Source organism: Notamacropus eugenii, chromosome 1 (genome assembly GCF_028372415.1).
Source record: "Notamacropus eugenii isolate mMacEug1 chromosome 1, mMacEug1.pri_v2, whole genome shotgun sequence".
NCBI classification, from domain to species: Eukaryota; Metazoa; Chordata; class Mammalia; order Diprotodontia; family Macropodidae; genus Notamacropus; species Notamacropus eugenii.
In genome coordinates this window covers 567434711-567448031 of record NC_092872.1, presented here as the reverse complement: position 1 = coordinate 567448031, position 13321 = coordinate 567434711, and the positions used below count along the sequence as shown (strand labels likewise).

The 13321-nt window shown below is 37.5% G+C and overlaps 1 protein-coding gene and 1 pseudogene across 4 annotated transcripts in view; both read right to left on the bottom strand.

Annotated features, from left to right (window-relative positions):
* Positions 1 to 13321, bottom strand: part of ARHGEF10 (Rho guanine nucleotide exchange factor 10) — a 222008-nt gene that overhangs the window by 197642 nt on the left and 11045 nt on the right. The gene's annotated exons all lie outside the window — the stretch shown is intronic.
* On the bottom strand, positions 11003 to 11117 carry LOC140521900 (U6atac minor spliceosomal RNA; annotated as a pseudogene).

Genomic DNA, 13321 nt, shown 5'->3' with positions numbered 1-13321 from the left:
CCTTGGGCAAGTCATTTAACCCTAATTGTCTCACCTCTCCCCTCAAAAGAAAAAAAAAAGTGATCCCAAAATGAAAACTTCAAGAAATATTATGGCCAAATTCCAGAACTATCAGGTCAAGGAGAAAATACAGCAAGCGGTCAAAAAGAAACAAGCAAATATCAAGGAACCACAATCAGGATTATGCAGGACATAGCAGTTTCTACATTAAAGAATTAAGGGCTTTGAATACGATATTCTGGAAGGCAAAGGAGCTTGGATTGCAATCAAGAATCAATGAACAAGAAAAAGAAGTGTAATCTTTCAGGGGGAAAATGAAAATTCAATGAAACAGGGGACTTCAAACTTTTCTGATGAAAAGAGCTGAACAGAATATTGGATCTTCAAAGACTCAGGGGAAGCATAAAAACGTAAATAGCAAGGAAAAATATATGATATTCAATATTCAGTGTTTACATGGGAGGATGATACTTGTAACTTATGAACTCTATGTCTATTAGGACAGTTAGAAGGAATATCTATATAAACAGAAGGCATAGGTATAAGTTGACTTTGATGTAATGATATAAAAAATTAAGGGGTGGAAAAAAAGGATTGTACTGGGAGAAGAGGAAAAGAGGAGGCAGAATGGGATAAATTATATCACATAAAGAGGTACGAAAGACTTAAGGGAGGGGGTTAGCATTGTTTGACCCTTGCTCTCATGGGAATTGGCCCAAAGAGGGAACAACATACACATTCAACTGGGTAAAGGAAGTTTATCATACCCTATAGGGAAGTAGGAGGGGAAGGGGAAAAGGAAGTGGGGGGTGGGGGGGAGGGGTGTGTGACAGAAAGGAGGATGGATTGAGGGAGGAGATGGTGAGAAGCAAAAGGAGAGAGAAAGTATAAACAGAAACTAGGATGGAGAGAAATATAGTTAGTAATTATAACTGTGAATGTAAATGGGATGAATTTTCCCATAAAACAGAATGGGTTAGCAGAGTGGATTAAAAACCAGAACTCTACAATGTGTTGTTTATAAGAAACACATTTGAAGCAGAGAAACACATACAGAGTAAAGGTAAAAGGCTGGAGCAGAGTATATTATGCTTCAGCTGAAATAAAAAAAGTAGGGATAGAAAATTAGGAAGAGGAGGAATATTTGATTTCATACTGGTGTGGGTCAGGACTAAAGGGTTGGAACATTAAGATGCCAAGAATCCCTTAATTGGTTGCTGATCTGGAATGTACAAAAGGGAGCAACCAGTCCACCTGTCTCTTTTTCCTTCCTAACAAGCTACTCTCTTGGCTTCATTCTTTTCCATCTCCACCATATGATTCCAGAGAGGAGTGGGAAAGAATGGATTCTTCTCTATCCAAGGATCAGGCAGGTTTATCCTGGGTCCCCTGGATACCTTTGCCTCTTTTATGTTTGCTCTCTCCTGATTTGGGGTCAAAAAATACCCCAAGACAGTTATGTCTAAGTTTGGAAAGGCCCTCCTGAGGCTAAAAATCAAGAAGTCCTGGGACCCTATGAGGAAGTGGATGATGGCAGGTGAAGCTTCTGCATTGGTAAAAGAAGATTAGAATATGTTGGATTTGTTTTACCAATAGATACGTACCAGGAAGGGTTTGGATAGGGTCAAGCTAAAATAAAATGTAAAATACCCACTTAACTTTTCTGCAAGCCACTTTATATTCTGATAAGGTTTAAATATTAGTCTCCTAAAAGATTACAACAGTAGTTATTATAAATTAATGCATCCCATCAATACTATTCATTTCATTAATGTATACTTTGATCCTTTAAGCTTAGCATTCTGTTTTACAATGAAGTAAAAATCACAGTATCTCAGAAATGTAAAGAATGATCCAGTCCAACCCATACCTAACAAGGAAAAGATGTTCTAACTTTCAATGAGAGGAAATGTACTAACTCCCCAAACAATCTATTCCACTTTTAGACATTTAATTGTTAGAAAGTCTTACTTTACATCCAGCCTACTGCCTCTTCGTCACTTCCACTGATTGCCCCTAGTACAATCAATAGAACAAGGTTAATCCCTGTTCACATGGCAGTCTTTCAAAACTATAATATACTATATGATATTACATGACAATGAAATGTTAAAAAGTTATTTACGGTCTTAAGTTATTTCAATCAATCAACCTTTTGATAACTCCAAATGTCAGCAAACTCTAGTAGCAAAAGTTTTAAAAAAACTCAGTAAAGCAAGAAATATATTAGGAAAATAAAAGTTAAGGAAGAAATATCTAGCAAGTGGCTGCAAGTAGGTGAAAGCTGTGACTCAACACCTTGATGATGACAGTTAGTTGGCAAGTGCTGTATAAAGGTTGTATTGGGAGTGACTTCCTAGGCTGTTAAATATATAGCCTTAGGATATGTTAGTTTCTATTTTCTTTAGGTAGTAACTGTTTAGTTCCCTGGATCATGTATTAATAGCCTTCATTAATTAAAGTGTGGGGGGTGTTTTTTGGAAATAAAATAAGAATGTACTGACATTTTCCAACTGGGATTAACAAGGAAATGAAAACTTTAAATACAAACTTTTTCCATCTTCTTGCTGCTGTTCAGAAGTAAGAACTCGATAAACCCTAGTCCATCATCAGCTAGTCAATAACCATTTATTAAGTACCTACTATGTGCCCAGCACTGTGGTAAGCAATGGGGACACAAATTGAAAAAGAAAGACAGTCCCTGCTCTCAAGGAGTTTATAAACTAAAAGAAGTCAAAGATTGGGTGAGGGGGAAGGTACCCAGGAAGAGGGCATGGTGAACTCCAAAGGAGTAAAACTGGATGGAAAAAGAAAGAGATGGCTGGCTTGGACACTGTCCTTAAGGGTTGGGGAAGAGCTCTCTACCCACCATTCAGAGGACTACTGGGCGAAAGGTATGAGTAGCAAAGCTGAAGTCAACTTTCAGGATGGTAAGATTCCTGAAACTATGATAGAGAAGCCCAAATGGAAACTCTAGGAGGACTTCTCCACCCTCCTTTCAGACATCCACAGCCACATGATCATAGCTGGGTATATGTAAAATGTACACAAGCCAAGGAAGTAGACGTTCACTCCCTTGTATCATTGTTATTTTTAATTCTAATTAATTGATCATGAGAGACTATGTATTATGATTTTCCATGTGTATATCCCACAGACTCCTAAAGACCGTGAGATCCAGGAGGATAGGAACTATTCCTTATTAACACTTTATCTCTCATGTCTAGCTTAAGGTTTAAAAACAGCAGGTATTTTTTTTTAATGTGCATTGAACCAAATTTGTTGTTGAACAGTTCAAGAAGAAACTTCTGGAACAGGGTGAGCTGGTAAAACTAATTGATGGGCTGGACTATTTATCTGTACAACTAGCCTAAAGCAACACTTGTCTCAACAATCCCCAGATTTAATAGGATATATTCTCTGACAAGAATTTTCCCCGGCTAAGGTTATACTAAAAGAATCTTCTCTGTCCCAAGTGAGTACAGTAACATTTAATAGAGAGATTGGTTAAAGAAATAATGTTATAAACAGGATGCCACATCAAAATAATAGTAATTATAGCAACTCAACCTATTTCCAACATGAGACAGTGCACAAAGCAGAAACCATTCTCTCATAATTACAAAGCTCTTTAAGGTTTACAAATCTCAAAGCAATACAGTTCTTAACAGGGCCAGTCTTATGCGTGATTGGTTCCCCAAAGATTATAATTAGAATGTTGTAGCCAAGTTCCTCTGTCCAAAGTAGTCCCCTTACTTAGACATCTCAAAGTTCACTTTAATAATATTGCCACTGAATATTAATTTGGGATCATGAAGGTTTTAAAAGTACCTTACTTATGTCCATTATCTCATTTGAGTCTCACAATTCTGTATGATAGGTATGATTAATATCTTATTTTGTTGTTGTTAAGTCATTTTTCAGTCATGCCCAACCCATCATGACCGATAAACAGGGGTAAAGATACGAAACAGGTTTTCCATTTCTTCTCCAGCTCCTTTTACAGATGAGGAAACTGAGGAAAATAGCGTGAAGTGATTTGTCTGGGGTCCCAAGTGTCTGAGGCCAGATTTGAACTAAGAAAGACAATTGAGGCAGACAAGTCTTTCTGAATCAATGCCCAACACTCCATCCACTGCACCACAGAAAGAGACTGATTTGCTCAATCACAAACCCAGTGGATGGATGTCACACTGGATTCTAACCTAGGTCCTCCTTACTACAAGTCTAGAGATCTTTCCAAAATATCAGACTGATCTGTTCATCTCTATATCATCTTTTTTCAAATGAAAACACTAAAAAGGGAACCATTAAATCATCAATTAATTGGAACAGTTTTCATTCCACTAGAAGGAACCAGGATAGTAGGAATTCTTTCCTAAAGACGAGGAACAATGAATTCTGAAAATAAAATTTTTCAAATGCTTGATTTTGCTTGAGATTAGTTTGGTTCCTTGTCACTATTTCTGTGAGCTTGGGGGGGAGAAGGAAAATAAAAAGAGAAATTCATGTGATAATTTTGTTGTATATTTAAAAGAAATAGTAAGTTATGCATAGTATATTTTGCAGTTTTATCAGATACAGCCCTCAGTTGATTTTCATTTCCCTTCATAGGTCAAAATATGGAAGCAAAATATGGTTTTTATTTGTCATAAGAACTGAATTTTATTGGATGGGATTCTTTTAGGGCTATGTTTTGCTCTACTGCATAAAATGTTTTTAATAATAAAATTTAACTTTTTGATAATCAGTTTTAACAATCAACTAATAAAAATAAGAGCGAGCTAAGTCTCTGCACACAAGATGTGGTCTGCTGTAGAAAATCAATTTTTAAAGTCTGCCTGTTCTCAAGTTTTAATCAAGCTGACACTTGATGTGTGTGTGTGTGTGTGTGTGTGTGTGTGTAGATCATTATCAAAGGTTTTATAGACAAAAAAAGATCAACAGTTACCATTGCCCTCCAAATTATCTTTTTTTAAGATAATACCTTTTGTGATTTGTGCAGACTGATATCTTACGATAATGTACATATAGAGTACATATATACAGATTGTATGCATATAAATTGATGTAGAACAATGTACATATATAGTACATTGGCAGAATAGGCATGCCAGATGGAATGTTGTTGCCAACAATTTCAAGTCATGTTCTGACTTAAAAATGCCTATCTTTTAACACCAATTCCGTCCAAGATACTAGGGTATGGCTTTGCATTCTTTCCTATGGCTAGAAGGCAGGCCTTCCTTACTTTCCTCTCACAAGATCCTTTTCTTCCACCTAAGGCACAGCTCAGGCACCATTTTTCTGCAAGAAGCATTTCCCAGTTTCCCTAAATGCTAGTGCCCTCACTCCCAAACTGCTTTGTGTTTAGCTGCTTTCCACACATTTGGATTTATTCACTTTATACTTACACTGCCGGTGTTTATCATATATGTATTTGTTGTCTCTCCCATTAGAATGTAAGGTCCTTCTAAGTATGGATAGTTCTTTGTACTTGTATCCCCAAGGCTTAGCCCAGGCCTGGGACGTATTAGATACTTAATAAATATTGATTGATTGATTATTGTAATATTGATTATTATTGTAATATCCTTAGGTCTAAGCAGACTCTATTATACTACAAAGAATAACTTGTGCACAAGAAAGGATCTCACTAAGCTGATGCATGGTCAGAAAAGGGAATGAGTAGGTCGATCATATAGTGAGAGAAGGCAATGGAACAGCTTTGGTCCACAATATTGATGGCATCTCTGCAGTACCAGAAGATCTAAGGGTAGGCCTCCAATATATTGTAAAGATCCTCTATGGAGAATTTCAGAAAACCAGGAACAAGAACAGAAAGGATCAGAGGGCTTGCAGATCACAACTGAATCACGATTGGTGGGAGCATGTACATTGATGAGATTGTGTATCCATTAAAACAGATTCATTAAATCAAGTCATAGATTCACTGTTAATTTTAAAGGCAGACCTAGAACAGTGATTTGCATGCAATAGGAATGCAATAATGTCTTCTCAAGTGAATGAACAATTTATATTTCTTACTTAAAAAATAAAAAGTATTTTTCCTTACTTATAAGTCGCTTTTTACCTGAGCATGAACCTTAAATTTATTCTTAGTATCATAGGATCTCAGAGTTTACAGTTAGAAAATGTCTTAAATTCCAACTCCAGACAAGGAAAATGTATCTACAAAAGATGAAAATGATTTGCCCATCGTCATACAGTAGTAGAGAGCATACCCTAAATTCAAACTCAAGTCTATTGATTCTAAATCCAGGTCTTTGTTCCTTGTACCTATTTCTCAAGGTCCTTAAGAGAAAAAAAAAGTTTCTTATCCTGATATAAATATTATTCCCTAGGAATGATTTAGGGGTACATCTTCATTCTTTCAAACCAGTAAGTTATATTCTCGGTACATTAAATGGTTTCCCTGGAAATCAAAAATAATCAATGTACTATTACAAGTATCAAACGTTCCCCCAACCCCACCCCAAGAAGGATACCCATACTTGGGGAATCCAGTTAGCGACTATTCAATACTCAGATTTCATTCTCTGTTGACATTTTTTTAAGATCAGCTTACTAAGATAACAACCTACAGAAGACAAGGAAGGCTTTCTTAACCAATGCTTCAAAACAGAATAAAACATTTCCTAGAGCACCATTTCCTGGTACCAATTTGGTGCCAGGTTTCATCCAAATTTATAAACAAACCCAACTCTTCATCATGGACTCTTAATATCTCACATTATGATACAACCCAAACTGAGATTAATATGAGTCAGGCTCCCAAAGTTATAAAGCCAAACTGCAATTTTTCATTTTTACTGTTGGAAAGAATGTCAATTGTCACCGAATATAGCACATATCTGAGAGTCCTCACTATAGCATACCAACTAGTGGCTATCCAGCTTTTGAAAACTTCCAGTAAGAGGGAAGCCACTATCTCCTAAGGCAGCCCATTTCCCAAGCAGCCTATTCCATTTTTACAGTTATAATTACCATTATTTTTTTCATTATATCGAATCTAAATTTGCTTCTCTGCAATATGTACCCTACTACAATCTTTTTTAAAATTATTTTATTTGTTTTCAGTTTTCTATAATCACTTCCATATATCTTGGACTTTTTTCACCTCCCTTTCCCTCCTTTCCCCCTCTCTTCTCACTCCCTCCCTGAGATGGCATGCGATCTTATATAAGTTGTACACATACATTCTTATTAAATACATTTTCACCTTAGTCATGTTGTACAGAAGAATTAAAATGAATAGGAGAAACCATAAAACAAAACAAAACACAAGAGAAAATGGTCTGTTTCATTCTGCAATCCAATTCCATAATTCTTTCTCTGGATGTAGAAGGCATTTTGCCTCAAGAGTCCAATGGGAATTTTTTAGGTCCTTGCATTGCTGTGAAGGACTAAGTCCACCAGAAAAATTCCTCACACACTGGGGTTTTTGCTGTGTACAAAGTTCTCCTAGTTCCGCTCCTTTCACTCAGCATCAGATCATGTAGGTCTTTCCAGGCCTCTCTGAAGTCTTTCTGTTCATCATTTCTTATAGTACAATAGTATTCCATTACACTCATATGCCACAACTTGTTCAGCCATTCCCCAATTGAGGGGCATCCCCTTGATTTCCAGTTTGGGGCCACCACAAAGTGAGCTGCTATTAATGTTTTTGTGCATGTGGGACCCTTTCCCATTTTTATGATCTCTTTGGGATACAGTCCTAGGAGCAATATTGCTGGGTCAAAGGGTATGCACACTTTTGTAGCCCCTTGAGCATAGTTCCAAATTGCTCTCCAGAATGGTTGCATGAGCTCACAGCTCTACCAACAATGAATTAGTGTTCCAACTCTCTCACATCTTCTCCAACATTTATCATCTTCCTGTTTTGTCATGTTGGCCAATCTGATAGGTGTGATGTGGTACCTCAGAGTTGCTTTGATTTGCATATCTCTAATCAATAGTGATTTAAAGCATTTTTTTCATATGACTATAGATAGCTTTAATTTCTTCCTCTGAAAACTATCTGTTCATAACCTTTGACCATTTATCAATTGGGGAATGACTTGTATTCTTGTAAATTTTGCTCAGTTCTCTATATATTTTAGAGATGAGGTCCTTTATCACTGACTTGCAAAATGACATAACATATGAATTATGCAAAAATTCTTGCAAAAATTCTTTCCCAGTTTTCTGCTTCCCTCCTAATCTTTGTTGCACTGGGTTTGTTTTTGCAAAAACTTTTCAATTTAATGTAACCAAAATTGTACATTTTGCACTTCATAACATTCTCTGTCTCTTTTTGGGTCAAAAATTTCTCCATTCTTCATAAGTCTGACAAATACACTATTCCTTGCTCCCCTAATTTGCTTATAGTATCAATATTTATACCCAGGTCATGTATCCATTTACACTTTATTCTTATGTATGGTGTTAGACATTGGTCTATGCCCAGTGTCTGCCACACTATTATCCAGTTTTCCCAGAAATTTTTGTCAAACCATGAGTTCTTATCCCAGACTACTACAATCTTTAAATGTGAATATCTCTAGAATTTTTTTTGTGAAAAGTATATACTCATGTTTCATAAGAATATGATAATCAAAAAGCCTACTGTTTAATTATTCAACTTCCTTCATTTGGTTTTTCAAAAATAATGCTTTTTATATTTTAATTTTACAAAGTCAGTGCTCTTAGCATTTGGAAGTATCCTCTTCATCTGTCAGGAGAGCTGCTTTTAGGTGACTTTTCCAGATATGTTTATGGGTTTCAATGAATTTTTCTCCCTTAAATATCCATTGAGCATTTATGAAATGATATGAAGGAGTCAGGGGTGAAGATTACTATTAGAATGGAGTTTTTTGGTTACATAAAGGTACTCAGTCTACTGAAAATAAACATTGATAATTTCAGTTCTTGCAACACTTCTATGAAATGAGTAACCATTTTCAATATTCAATCGTCAATTTACCCACCATTTCTAAACGGAGTACCAAACTATATCCCCAGGGTTTAGGAGAGGAGAAGAATCAGAGATGAGAAGATTAAGATTTGACACAGCAAATCAGATATGGAGGTGACAATAGTACCAAAACACCCAGTAGTAATGATGATGATGACAAGTACCTTTATAGTACTTAAAAGTTTGCAAAAAACTATTCATATGTTATGTCATTTGGCAACTCAACTTCTCAAAACACTGCAGACATTTTGAATAGATTTGTCACCAGGCAACAAAGAGCTGTACGGAATGCTGGGTCTAAGTAATAAGGTAATATAAAATTGAAGGCACAGTCCTTGCTACCATGAAGCTTATAGTCTAGAAGGAGGACATGACATCCAGACAGACAGTATTATCACACGGTCTTGTATATTGTATCATTTGTTATTGTGTTCTGTTATATGTAACCTTTCATGACCTTATTTGGGGTTTTCTTGACAAAGAGACTGAAGCTGTTTGCCATTTCCTTCTCCAGATCATTTTACATATGACAGAACTGAGATAAACAGGGTTTAGTGAGTTGTCCGGGATCCTACACAGCTAGTGGGGTCTGAGGCCAGATTTGACTCAGGAAGATGTCTTCCTGACTCTAGACTTAGCAGTCTACCTACTATACCACCTAGCTGCCCATATCATAGCATAAGATAAGTACAAAATAAAGGCTACATGAGGTCTGAGGGAAATAGTAATTATAAATTAGAGAAAACAGGAAGAAATTCATGGAGAAGTAGTACCCGAGGTGGGTTTTAAAGGACTGGTAGGAATTGAATAGCACTGACAAAGGGAAGAGTCTGAGGAAGTTATAGTAGAACATATTTGTTTGGCACAGCAATTGCGCAGCTGGGCTAAGCTGGGGTAGGAAACCCACGGCCTCAAGGCCACATGTAGCCCTTTCAGTCCTCAAGTGTAGCTCTGTGACTGAATCCAAACTTCACAGAACAAATTCCCTTAATAAAAACTTGTACTCAGTCAAAAGGCTGAACCTAAGGACCTTGAAGGTCACATGTGGCTTCGAGGCTGCAGGTTCCCCACCCCTGCGCTAAAGTGTAGAACATGTAGAAAGAAGAAGTATGAAATGAGGCTAGAAAGTTAAAGTGGTATCAGTTGGTGGAGCCCTTTGAATGTCAGGCATTTGAACTTTATTTGGGAGGTAAAAGAAAACCATTGAAGATTTTTAAGCAAAAGTGTGACAAGACTTTATCTCTTTAGGAAAGATCATTCTGGCAGTGCTATGAAGGATGGATCAGATAAGCAGAAAGAGCAGAGACCGGAAGGCTCTTGCAATACTTCTGGCAGGACCTTTCTTGTTTGGGCTTTTACTGGCTCCCTCCCTGTCCTCTCCTCTACTCTCCCAAAACCGTAAACCTACTGCACTCTGAAGCTGGGACGCCAATGGCCCCTGCCTAAGGGCTCCTCTGGACCCTCCTAGCTTTACAATGATTATCAATAGTAACTGTTGCTGTTTCTCTCCCAGTCTGAGTAGGAGCATTAGCCAAGAAATATTACAGAAGCAGAATGAACAGTGCTAGGCACGTGGTGAGCATTTAATATATGCTTACTGATTGAATGACAGAATCAATTGGATTGAAGAGATGAAAGACACCTCGTGGATAAAAACTTGTATGGAATGATGCAGAGATAAGTAGAACCAGAAGAAAAACTTAAACAATGACCAGAATAAGGGAGCAGAAAACAATAAAAGACTTTACTTCTCTAATAATGATGTGTGCCTTCTAACTATTGGCAAAGAGATGGTAAAATGGGGCATAAATGTGCAGACATGGCCAATGTACTGATTTGTTTTCCTTAACTGTATTTTTTTGCTACAAAACATACAAAATATTCTATGTGGAAAGGAGGAGTCACTGGGAAGTGATGGTTAAGTGACTTGACCAGAGTCATAGAATAAGTGCCTGAGGCAGAATTTGATCCTCACTGTTGCTGACTCCAGGTCTAACGCCCTATCCACTACTTCAAGTTGCCTCCAAAAGAACATGGTTAGACAATACAATATATTAATTTTATGTGTTGTAAAGACAACCAAGACTTCTTCCATCCTTGGTAAGGGAAGTGCTAACCTTTCCCTCCTTTCATACAGCATTTTAGAAAGGACATTGATAAGCTGGTGAGTGTCCAAAGGAGATAAAGCTGCTGAGGAAGCTAGAGTTCATGCTAAACAGACCAGTTTAACCTGCAGGAGATTTGGGGGGGGGGGGGGGAGGGCAGGTGGAGGAGAAGAGGAATGGCAAATATTGGAAGAAGGAAATACAGAAAAAGAACAGCCTTATTCAGCTTGGTCCCAGAAAGCAGAACTCATAGCAAGGGGTTGGAATTACAGAGATAAATGCTTAGGTATAAAGTAAGGAAATTCTTCTTAAAATTAGAGCTATCCTAAAGTGAAATGGGCTACCCCAAGAGGCAAGGAGGTGGTCCTCAGTGAAGATCTTCAAGCAGAGGCTAGATGACCAGTTGGTGGTTAGGCCCAAGAGGGAATCTTCGTCAGGTCTGGGTTGGCTCAGACTGCTTACTGAAATCCCTTCCAAATCAGAAGTTCTGTGATTCTGGAAAGAGGGTGGTATTGATAATACATTTTTGCTTATTGTTAATGTAATTTTGCTTCTTAATGGGAAGATATTTACCACCCATTAATAAGCCCATGTGACCTACTTAAGTCACATGGAAGCCTGAGTCACATATGGCTAAGTCACATAGAATAGGAAGGGGTGGATCAAGAAGGGTAGAACAGGAAGAGGCAGGGCTAGAGCAGAGCTGAGAGGAAGTTAGAAAGCAATCAGAGCTGAGAAAGGCAATTGACTAGCAGGGGTGAGAGAACTTGTTTGTGATTTTGTTTAAGGGAGCTAGTTTTTCCTAACAGAGGGAAGGCTTGGGGCTGGTATTGCCCTCTGCATTGTTATTGTGTATAGATTTCTTTGTTACTATGACGGATTTGGCTTTTGGTGTTGGGATTTGGCTTTCTGATGTCTGAATAAATGCTTTGGTTCTATCTTCAGTGTGGAGAATCTGTTGTATTTTGCAATTCAGAATTGTGCCAGCATATTCATGGCTGTATTGGTGCTGTGAATATTTCATTGGCAATACAAGGGCCAAGGAGAAACCCTTAGAGAATTTAAGGGGTCAGGAAAAGGTTGAAGAATAAGTAAAGGACAGTAACAGAAATATCATACGATGATCAACTATGAATGACTTAGCTATTCTCAGCAATACAATGATGTGTTTTAAAGGACTTGTGATGAAAAATGCTATCCACTTCCAGTGAAGGAACTAATGCTCTTTAAAAATTTATTATATATTTATTTTTCTTTTGTTCTGCCTTTTCCTTTGCAATATGGTTAATATGGAAATGTTTTGCATGACCACACATGTATAATCTATATCAAATTGTTGTCCTCTAATGGGGGGAAAGGAGAAAGGGAGGGAGAGAATTTGGAACTCAAAATTTAAAAAAAACAAATGTTAAAAATTGCTTTTACATGTAATCAGAAAAAAATAAATATAACCTTTTTTAAAAAGAAGAACTGAAGGAAACAGAAAAGAAAGAGTCAGGAGTAGAACATGGCAAGTATGATGTCTTTGAAACAACAGGAGAAAGTATCTAACAGGACATGACCAACAGTGTAAAAATATGAAAAAAGGTCAGTGAAGACTCAAAAAACACCAATGGATTTGGCAATTAGGCCATTGATGATATCAGAAAGTACAGTTTCAGTAGAGTAAGGGGTGGAATCCAAAATCCTTGAGTTCAGGAGAGGAAGTTTGGTGAGAAATTAGAAGCAGTAAAGGTAACTTTTCCTAAGGAGTTTCATAGTAAACGGTAGAAAAAAGAATGATAAATGTATGACAAATAATGAAGGGCAGAGTATTTTTAGGGGACAAATGAGCATTTAAAAAATGTGAATGGGAAGGAGCCAGTGATGTGAGCAAGGGTATATATGTGTGTTCATCTTTCATTGCCAAAGAAGACCATGGCATCAGAGAAATGATGACATGACTTGCACTTGACTTTGTTTTGAGTGAGGGAGGGCTGTGCAGGTCACCAGCCTCACTTCTCCTCCAGAGCCATCTGAATCCAGTGACCAGACATTCATCAGGATGACTGGACATGACCCAGGATGAGGCAATTGGGGTCAAGTGAGTAGCCCAAGGTCACACAGCTAGTGAGTGTCAAGTGTCTGAGCTGAGATTTGAACTCAGGTCCTCCTCAAATTCTGCACTGGTGCTCTATCTACTGTACCACCTAGCTGCCCCTTGTGAGCAAGGGTAAAGATCTCTTGAATCCTTTGTCAC